We start from the raw sequence: 10,999 nt of genomic DNA, 5'->3' as shown, positions 1-10,999 counted from the left end.
GAAATATTGGATATTTAATTCCATTGTTTCTTTCTTTTAACTTAAAAATTAAAACAAACTTTTCATATCCTAAAGCCTTGCTGTAACATTTACCAGTTAAAAAAGAAAAACAGTACAGCAAAAAAAAAAGGGCCCTTTGTTCATTTTTTCCTGTCGTGATGCTCAAAATTAACAACATATTGATTGGCAACTGGCAATAAAAAAGCATATTTACAGCATCTAAACACCCTCAGACCTCTCCTTTCGCTTCACCTGGGTCGTATTCATTAGTGCGCACCGTAGCAAAATGCTTTGCAGCAGGAAAGCGAAAATGAGCATTTCTTATTGGACAAGTTCAGGTAGCTCCTCCCTGTTTCAGTCCATTTTGGTACCTAATGAATACAACCCRGAATTGAACTTGGTTTTGTCAAGTGTTTTCAAAACAACATTCCAGCTCCAAAGTAGGCGTAGTTAACTCAGAGGTRAAGGGTCAGAGTCCGTCAGATAAAAGCACTAAAACAGTCCTTCCAGTTACAGTATGGACTCCTGGCTTCCTTTCTTTACTTTGTCTGCAACCGATTGGACGAGTGAACACATCTAACCACATTGCTTTGTTTATGTCACAACTGGCACCCTATTTGGAATAGAATGCACCTGTTGTCTATTCAGAGCAGGAAGTGGAGGAGACGAGAACAGATTCTTTAGATGACCCTGTTCCAACAATACTTTCAACAACAACAACAAAAAATGTCCTTTCCTCGTCTCCTTTCCTTCATGACCACTTGATGGATGTAAGGAACTGGGTGGGTTTTAGTTGACATCCATATTACTGATGATGCCTAGCACACACCCTCTCTGTAGTGTGGTCACGAAGGAGAGGAGACAAGAGAAGGAGGCCATTGAGAGACTATTAGGGAACATATGTAGAAGTGACCTGTAACCCACTGATCCAGGATCAGATATTCACTTACATCCTAAATGGCAGCTTACAGTCCACTGACCAGGGCGCCCAGGTGACATATCCAGGGGCCTTCGGGAAAGTATTCAGACCCCTTGACTTTTTCCATTTAGTTACAGCCTTTATTCTAAAACTGATTAAAATGTTGTTTTTTAAACATCAATCTACACAAAATACCCCATAATCACAAAGCAAAAAAGTTATTTACATTTTTTTTATATATATATAGCAAATATATATAAAAAAACAATACAGAAATACCTTATTTACATAAGTATTCAGACCCTTTGCTATCAGACTCTACATTGAGCTCAGGTGCATCCTGTTTCCATTGATCATCCTTGAGATGTTTCTACAACTTGATTGAAGTCCACCTGTGGTAAATTCAATTGATTGGACATGATTTGGAAAGGCACACACCTGTCTATATAAGGTCCCACAGTTGACAGAGCATGTCAGAGTTAAAACCAAGCCAAGAGGTCGAAGGAATTGTCCGTAGAGCTCCAAGACAGGATTGTGTTGAGACACAGCTCTGGGGAAGGGTACCAAAAAATGTCTGCAGCATTGAAGGTCCCCAAGACACACAGTGGCTCCATTCTTAAATGGAATACGTTTGGAACCACCAAGACTCTTCCTAGAGCTGGCCGCTCGGCCAAATTGAGCAATCGGGAGAGAAGGTCTTGGTCAGGGAGGTGACCAAGAACTGATGGTCACTCTGACAGAGCTCCAGAGTTTCTGTGTAGATGGAGAACCTTCCAGAAGGACAACCATCTCTGCAGCTACCAATCAGGCCTTTATGGTAGAGTGGCCAGACGGAAGCCACTCATATGTGAAAGGCAAATGACAGCCTCTTGGAGTTTGTCAAAAGGCACCTAAAGGACTCTGACCATGAGCAACAAGACTCTCTGGTCTGATGAAACCAAGATTGAACTCTTGGCCTGAATGCCAAGCGTCACATCTGGAGGAAACCTGGCACCATCCCTACGGTGAAGCATGGTGGTGGCAGCATCATGCTGTGGGGATGTTTTTTCAGCAGCAGGGCCTGGGAGACTAGTCAGGATCGAGGGGAAGATGAACGGAGCAAATACAGAGAGATCCTTGATGAAAACCTGCTCCAGAGCGCTCAGGACCTCAGACTGGGGCGAAGTTCACCTTCCAACAGGACAATGACCCTAAGCACACAGCCAAGACAACGCAGGAGTGCTTCGGGACAAGTCTCTGAATGTCCTCGAGTGGCCCAGCCAGAGCCCGGACTTGAACCCGATCGAACATCTCTGGAGAGACCTGAAAAAAAGCTCTGCAGCGAAGTTCCCCATCCAACCTGACAGAGCTTGAGAGGATCTGCAGAGAAGAATGGGAGAACTCCCCAAATACAGGTGTGCCAAGCTTGTAGCGTCATACCTAAGAAGACTCGAGGCTGTAATCTCTGCCAAAGGTGCTACAACAAAGTACTGAGTAAAGGGTCTGAATACTTATGTAAATGTGATATTTCAGTTTTTTATTTTTAATACGTTTGCAAACATTTCTAAAATACTGTTTTTTTTTTTGCTTTGTAATTATGGAGTATTGTTTTGTAGATTGATCGGGAGGGGGGGGGGAACTATTTAATCATTTTAGAATAAGGCTGTAAGGTAAACAAAAATGTTGAAAAATCGCAAGGGGCCTGAATACTTTCCGAATGCCTCTGTATATTACCATCCCCTACTGGCTTAAGGTTAACAATTGGAGGGATAAGGGGAATCTGATCTTATATCTGTGGTTGAGGGGCAACATCAAACTAGCCTGGTCCCAGATCCGTTTGTGCTCTTGCCAGCTCCATTGCAGTAAATATCAAGCCAAACATGATAATTCCACAAAGGAGTTAGTGACAGGAGTTGTCATGAAGGCAGAAACAGACTGGCACCTAGGCTAACATAAAAAAATTAAAATAAAAAATAAAAAAGGTTTCATTTGGTAGCCACTAGCCTATGACTGCCTCAGTCTCCTGTGTCTCAGCCGCATGTGTTTTTCTATGGGCTGAGGTTGACTTGTAGATCCAGAAACACACTCCACGCGCGGTTCCGTAGCAGTCACTTCAACAGGGAGGCCAGAGGGTTCCGATTCCACCTTCTGTTGGGATTGGAAGGGTTCTACAGTGGAATCTTGGGAATCCGTAGGAGGTTCTTTAGAGGGTTCTGTCGTAGCAGCAGCAACAACAGTAGTAGTAGTAGGTGGGAGGGTTTCTGTGTTGTGTCGTCAGAGTTCCGGAGCTTGAGTTCCACCTTCTCTGGTTCTACCTCTGCTTTGTCTCCTAGTCGATCGTCTGTGTCCCAACGAGATGTCCTCTCTCTGTTCCTCGGTCGCCTCTGCCGCTCTCCCTCTCCTCCCTCACTCCCGCCGCGCCCCTCTCTCTCTACCTCTCTCCCCCCTCTCTCCTACCCCCTTTCTCCTACCTCTCCTCTACCCTCTCTCCTACCCCCTTTCTCCTACCTCTCCTCTACCTCCCCTCTCTCCCAACCCCTTTCTCCTCTACCTCTCCCCCTCTCTCCTACCTCTCCTCTACTCTCCCCCTCTCTCCCAACCCCCTTTCTCCTACCTCTCCTCTACCTCTCCTCTCTCCTACACCCCTTTCTCCTACACCCTTTCTCCCCTACCTCTCCTCTACCTCTCCCCCTCTCTCCTACACCCCTTTCTCCTACCTCTCCTCTACCTCTCCCCCTCTCTCCTACACCCCTTTCTCCAACCTCTCCTCTACCTCTCCCCTCTCCCAACCCCTTTCTCCTCCTCTCCTCTCCCCCTCTCCCCTACCTTGATCCTCTACCTCGCTCCCTCTCTCCTCCCGCACTCCTTCCCGCGCTCACTCTCTCCTCCGTCTCCTCCTCTCCCTCGCTCCCTCTCTCCATCCGGACTGCTTCGTCTCTCTCTCCAGTCCCGCCTGTCTCTATCTCCTCTCCACCTCCCCCTCCTCTCGGCTCTCCCCATCCTCCTGCACCCACCCCCAAACCTTTCCCTTTCCTCCATCCTCTCTCCCCATCTCCTCCTCCTCCTCCTCTCCCCTCGTCCCCAAACCGCCTCCCCCCTCCACCAAACCTCTCCCTCTCTCTATCCCTCTCCCAGTCCCTCTCGTCGCTCCCTATCTCTGGATCTCTGTCCCTAAACCCAGGTCCTCCTCGCCTGGGGGGGCCCCTCCCTCAATCTCTCCGGCCCCTCTGGCCCTCGAGGGCCCCCCCTCATGAAGGGTGGTGGGGGCCCCCAGGGAGGGGCCCGTGGGGAGGGAAGGGACCCCTCATGGGATGGGAAGGGGGCATGCCCATCCCAAACCTCGTGGGCCCGGGCGGCGGAGGGGGGCCATCGTGGTGCATCATGTGAGGGTGGGGGCCCCTGTTGGGGGGCATCATCTGGGGTGGCATGTTGTGGTGGGGGGGGCCCGAGGGGGTGGGGGCCATGTGGGCCACCGTGGGGAGGAGGGAAGCGCTGCATGTGAGGTGGGGGGAGGACCGGACCAGGAGAGTGGACTGGAGGGCGCTGGAGGGGGATCATGCCGGGGCGAGCCCCAAGAAGACCTCCAGACAGCGGGATGGGACGCCTGGTGAGCCCCCTGGAGGACCAGGCACCTGGTTACCTGATGAGGGAACAGAGACAGAGAATACAGGTTAAAAATACATGGTCTGATTAACATCTCTGTCAGGTAACCTTAGACAATCTACTCTCCGCGCTCCCAGTCTACTCTCCTGCTCCCAGTCTACTCTCCTGCTCCAGTTCTCTCCTGCTCCCAGTCTCCTCTCTGCTCCCAGTCTCCTCTCCTCGCTCCCAGTCTACTCTCCTGCTCCCAGTCTACTCTCCTGCTGCCAGTCTACTCTCCGCGCTCCAGTCCTCCTCTCCGCGCTCCAGTCTCCTCTCCGGCTCCTCCCAGTCTACTCTACTGCTCCCAGTCTCCTCTCCTGCTCCCAGTCTCCTCTCCTGCTCCCAGTCTCCTCTCCTGCTCCCAGTCTCCTCTCCTGCTCCCAGTCTACTCTCCTGCTCCCAGTCTTCTCCTGCTCCCAGTCTCTCTCCTGCTCCCAGTCTCCTCTCCTGCTCCCAGTCTCCTCTCCTGCTCCCAGTCTCCTCTCCTGCCTCCAGTCTCCTCTCCTGCTCCCAGTCTACTCTCCACCGCTCCAGTCTACTCTCCACGCTCCCAGTCTCCTCTCCTGCTCCCAGTCTACTCTCCCCTGCCTCCAGTCTACTCTCCAGCTCTCCAGTCTACTCTCTGCTCCCAGTCTACTCTCCTGCTCCCAGTCTACTCTCTGCTCCCAGTCCTCTCGGTCTCATCCTCTCCTGCTCCCAGTCTACTCTCCACGCTCCCAGTCTACTCTCCACGCTCCCAGTCTCCTCTCCACGCTCCAGTCTACTCTCACGCTCCCAGTCTACTCTCCCACTGCTTCCCAGTCTTACTCTCCTGCTCCCAGTCTACTCTCCACGCTCCCAGTCTACTCTCCTGCTCCAGTCTACTCCTCCTGCTCCCAGTCTACTCTCGCTCCCAGTCTACTCTCCTGCTCCCAGTCTACTCTCCTGCTCCCAGTCTACTCTCCTGCTCCCAGTCTAACTCTCGCTCCCAGTCTACTCTCCTCGCTCCCAGTCTACTCTCCTGCTCCCAGTCTACTCTCCTGCTCCCAGTCTACTCTCCGCGCTCCCAGTCTACTCTGTCCTCTTACTCTACAACTTTTAGTAAAAGACTATTCTACTATGATCTCTGGTTAAGGTTACAAACCCAGGCCGGCTGGATCCAGAGACAGCTCAACTCCCCCTACACCCCCTGCTGCTGAGGGAGGGGGGCCAGAGGGGCCCAGGGGCATCGACCCAGGCGGAAGGAAACCTGGTGGAGAGAGAGAGAGAACAGTACTCTTAGAGAGGAGAGAGAAAGACTCAGGCTTGTGAGATGGACAGCTTTATATAGATACAGTAGATAGATAGATGTTTGAGAATGAGTGATTGAAATAGAGAGGGAGAGAGAAGAGAGAGATATCTTGATAGAGAGAGAGATATATTGATAGAGAGATATCTTGATAGAGAAAGGTTTTGATAGAGAGAGATATCTTGATGGAGAGATCTTGATAGATAGAGATATATTGATAGAGAGATATCTTGATAGAGCGATATCTTGATAGAGAGAGAGAGATATCTWGATAGAGAGAGAGAGATATCTTGATAGAGAGATATCTTGATAGAGAGAGACAGAGAGGTTTTGATAGAGCGATATCTTGATAGAGAGAGAGAGAGAGGTTTTGATAGAGAGATATCTTGTAGTGTTACCTGGTGGCATCATCTGCATGGGGTTGAACCTTGGTCCCGGTCTCATGAAGGAGGGAGGAGGTCCGGGTGGTACACCAGGGGGGAAGGAAGGGGGAGGCAGGCCCATTGGGGGACCACCAGGAGGGCCAGGCCCAGGGGGGAAGGAGGGGTGCTGCTGGAGAGAACCTACACCTCCCATCGACTGCACCTGGACCGGATGTACCTGGGGAGACGACGAGGGAGGAGCCTGTTAGACAGAGGGTTGGAGAGTGACCCAAGTGGCACCCACTGAAATGGCACCCTAAATATTGGAGAGGACTCTGGTCTAAAGTAGTGTACTATGTAGGGAATAGGGTGCCATATGGCTCTGGCCTAAAGTAGTGCACTATATAGGGCTCTGGTCTAAAGTAGTGCACTATATAGGGGATAGGGTTCCATAGGGCTCTGGTCTAAAGTAGTGCACTATATATAGGGAATAGGGTGCCATAGGGCTCTGGTCTAATGTAGTGCACTATATAGGGAATAGGGTGCTATAGGGCTCTGGTCTAAAGTAGTGCACTATATAGGGAATAGGGTGCCATACAGAATCTGGAAAAAAGTGTTAGCTCACTGAGGTAGAGCATAGGTATCTATGATAAAGGGAACAAACTGAAATATTTACCTGTACAGGAGTGGCTACAGGTGCGGTCCCAGCTGTGTCCTCCACCGTGGCTAACGGCTCAGAGCGGCCATTTTGTCTGAACTCCTCTGGTGTCTCCTGGTTACTCTGAACACTCCTCCACTCTGTCAAACAAGGGACACGTGGTCAGACAGGTACTATACAGGTACCTGTGTGTGTGTGTGTGTGTGTGTGTGTGGTGTGTGTGTTGTGTGTGTGTGTGTGTGTGTGTGTGTGTGTGTGTGTGTGTGTGGTGTGTGTGGTGTGTGTGTGTGTGTGTGTGTGTGTGTGTGTGTGTGTGTGGTGTGTGTGTGTGTGTGTGTAGCATTTGAACCGCAAGGCAAACTTGTCTGCTGTTTTTGGCCCCGTAGCTGCCATTGTTGTAGCAGCGTGAAACACACCTGTAAACAGGTGTCAGATACTCTGTGTGACAATGTCTTGCATCGCGTTCATCTCTATATCTGTGGTGCTGCTCGTCATATTCGCTGAGGCTTATTAAGATATAGTATACGCTTGCAGGAAGGTGTGTTCAGTTTTGTGTTTACCTGGGTGCGTTCAGCAGGACCGCAACGTTTCGGGGAACGTTCAGATAGAAATATACACCATGTAGACATGTAAATAAGGAATCGTGTTGGTTCTATTTGTGGTATTTTATCTTGCAAAATTCCAGAACATTTTAGTACTGAACATGGCCCAGGGTGTGTGTTATTTACCTGGGTCCAGTGTGGTGTTATACCGCTGGGTCCCAGTGTTGTCTGGGTTCAGTGTGTGTTATTACCTGGGTCCCAGTGTGTGTTAATACCTGGGTCCCGTGTTGTCTGGGTTCAGTTGTGTGTTATTACCTGGGTCAGTGTGTGTTATTACCTGGGTCAGTGTGTGTTTATTAACCTGGGTCGCAGTGTGTGTTATTACTGGGTCCAGTGTGTGTTTTATTACCTGGTCCAGTGTGTGTTATTACCTGGGTCCAGTGTGTGTTAATACCTGGGTTCAGTGTGTGTTAATACCTGGGTCCAGTGTGTGTTAATACCTGGGTCCAGTGGTGTTATTACCTGGGTCCAGTGTGTCTGGGTCAGTGTGTGTTAATACCTTGGGTCCAGTGTGTCTGGGTTCAGTGTGTGTTATTACCTGGGTCCAGTGTGTCTGGGTCCAGTGTGTGTTATTACTGGGTCAGTGTGTGTTATTACCTGGGTCAGTGTGTGTTATTACCTGGGTCCAGTGTGTCTGGGTCCAGTGTGTGTTATTACTGGGTCCAGTGTGTGTTATTACCCTGGGTCCAGTGTGGGTGTGTTATTACCTGGGTCCAGTGGTGTCTGGGTCCAGTGTGTGTTATTCCTGGGTCCAGTGGTGTACCTGGGTCCAGTGTGTTTATTACCTGGGTCCAGTGTGTGTTATTACCTGGGTCAGTGTGTCTGGGTCCAGTGTGTCTGGGTCCAGTGTGTCTGGGTCCAGTGTGTGTTATTACCTGGGTCCAGTGTGTCCTGGGTCCAGTGTGTGTTATTACCTGGGTCCCAGTGTGTGTTATTACCTGGTCAGTGTGTGTTATCTGGGTCCAGTGTGTCTGGGTCCGAGTGTGTTGGCATGTCTGGGTCCAGTGTGTGTTATTACTGGGTCCAGTGTGTCTGGGTCCAGTGTGTTTACCTGGGTCCAGTGTGTGTATTAAACTGGGTCCAGTGTGTCCTGGGTCCAGCGGTCCCTCCTCTCTGATGTCCTCTAGCTGGTCCTGTCGTACTTAGACCAGGGGTGAAGGTAACGCCCAGTTCTACATCCCAGTACTGCTCAACTCTGCTTTGATACCTTTATTCAACGCCCACACGGATCTGGGACGAGAGACGATAATATACATATTAAACAATATTCATTTTACTTTCATGGCCGGTTTCCCGGACACAGCTTAGCCTAGTCATACAACTAAGAAGGCACTTAATTGAACTTGCTTTTTTGGATGGTCTAGCACAAGGCAAGGCTTAATCTGTGTCGGAAAACCGGCCTTTATCGAACAGAGCCCCACATACCTTGATGGCTTTCTGGTTGACTTTGTAGGATCCTCTGCTGAGTTTCTTGCAGAGCTCTGAAGGCATCCTGTCTGTGGACCATGACAATGTAGGCACAACCTCGGGAGGTATCATCTGAGAGAGAGAGGGGAAGAGAGGAGAGGGAGAGGAGAGGAGAGGAGGGAGGGAGAGGAAGATGGGAGGGGAGAGAGGGGAGGAGGGGAGAGGAGGGAGGAGAGAGGAAGAGGGGAGAGGAGGGAGGAGAGGGGAGAGGAGAAGGAGAGAGGAGAAGGAGAGAGGAAGGAGAGATGGGAAGAGTGGGAGGGGAGAGAGGAGACGAGAGAGGGGAGAGGAGGGGAGGAGGAGAGGGGAGGGAGTGAGAGAGGGGAGAGGAGGGAGGAGAGAGGGAAAGGAGAGGGGAGAGGAGAGGGGGAAGGAGAGGAGGGAGAAGGAGAGAGGGAAGGAGAGAGATGGAGGGACAGAGGAGACGAGAGAGTGGAGGGGAGAGGAAGGGGGAGAGGGAGAGGGAGGAGTGAGAGAGGGGCGAGGAGGGAGGAGGAGCGGAAGGGAGAGGGAGGAGAGGGGAGAGGAGTGGGGGAGGAAAAGGGGAAGAGGAGAGGAAGGGGAGAAAGGGGAGGAGAAGGAGAGAGGGAGGGGGGAAGGAGAGAGAGGGGAGAAAGGGGAGGAGAAGGAGAGAGGGAGAGGGGAGGGAAGAGAGGAGACAAGGGAGAGGTGAGAGGGTGGAGAGGAGGGGACAGGAGGGAGGAAGAGGAGAGGAAGGAGCTTACCAAGTGAATTGGAAGATATATTGGCACAAGAAATCAGAGATTCTAAATTTGAATTATTTAAGAGCAACCTAAAGAGTCAGTGTGTGGTTTAACACACACACACCACACCACACACACACACACACACACAACACACACACACACACACACACACACACACACACACTAAACTTTACGTTGATGGAGTCTATCTGTCCAAACTCCTCCAGTAGACAGGCTACTCCTGCTGCTGTGTTCTCTTGTCCAACTGACCCACCCACGAGTGGGTACTACCACACACTGAGGAGCGGGGGACAACATGGGGACAGAGACAGGGAGAGAGAACATGGAGAGAGAAGAGAGAGAGAGAGAGAGGCAGGGAGAAAGACAGGAGAGACAGGGAGAGAGACAGGTGAGAAGAAGGGAGAGAGACCAAGGGAGCGACACAAAGAGAGAGAGAGAGAGAGAGAGACAAGAGAGAGACGCGAGAGAGAGAGGACAGGGAGAGAGAGAAGACAGAGAGACAGGGAGAGAGAGAGAGACGAGAGAGAGAGAGAGAGAGAGAGGAGAGAGAGAGAGAGGAGAGAGACAGACCATGAGAGACAGGGAAGAAAGAGAGAGATATGACAGATTAAGTGACAGTGATTCACTTTGGAAAGGGAACCAATATTATATATACAGTATATATACACACACACACAGTGTACAAAACATTAAGAACACCTGCTCTTTCCATGACATAGACTGACTAGATGAAGAAAGAGAGAGCGAGAGAGTTGTCTCACCGCTCAGCGTGTCAGCCTTGGGCTGCGGCAGTCCTTTCTGCCGTCTCTCCCTCTCCTTCTCCTTCTCCTTCTCTCTCTCCCTGCGTTCCTGGGAGCGTGACCGTGGGGAGTGTCTGCGGCGCTCTCTGGACCGTGAGCGAGAGCGTCTGTTTCTGGACCGTTGTGTTCTAGAGTTGGACCGCGACCGCCTCCTCTTAGGAGACCTAGAGAGAGAGAGAGACACAAATCACATACCGCTTATATTACTGCTTGGCAAGCCTCGGAAATCCCACACCTTGGAGCAACGTAAGGTAGGCAACAACACAAGGTCTGGAGAGGATGTTAGCTTATCTTGGACATTTTGAAATGGGGGAGAAAAACAAATCTCACAACAAATCATGAGTTTGGGTAAGCAGGGCTTAAAATGCGGGCGGGAATTGTGCTCGAGTCGCACAACAATGGAATATAAAATTGCGGATAAAGCCTTGATCATAATTTCATGTGATCAAGGCTGATCAAGGCTCTTAACCAATAGGAACTGGCCATTTGAACATTAACCAATAGGAACTGGCCATTTGAACATTAACCAATAGGAACTGGCCATTTGAACATTAACCAATAGGAACTGGCCATTT

At 50.5% G+C, this 10,999-nt stretch overlaps 1 pseudogene; it reads right to left on the bottom strand.

Moving 5' to 3' along the window:
• Positions 1-3,684: 3,684 nt before the first annotated feature.
• LOC139027727 (SR-related and CTD-associated factor 4-like) overlaps positions 3,685-10,999 on the bottom strand; it is a 53,889-nt pseudogene continuing 46,574 nt past the window's right edge.

The sequence above is a fragment of the Salvelinus sp. IW2-2015 genome, linkage group LG5, assembly GCF_002910315.2.
Source record: "Salvelinus sp. IW2-2015 linkage group LG5, ASM291031v2, whole genome shotgun sequence".
Lineage (NCBI taxonomy): Eukaryota > Metazoa > Chordata > Actinopteri > Salmoniformes > Salmonidae > Salvelinus > Salvelinus sp. IW2-2015.
This window is presented reverse-complemented; position numbering and strand designations above follow the sequence as displayed.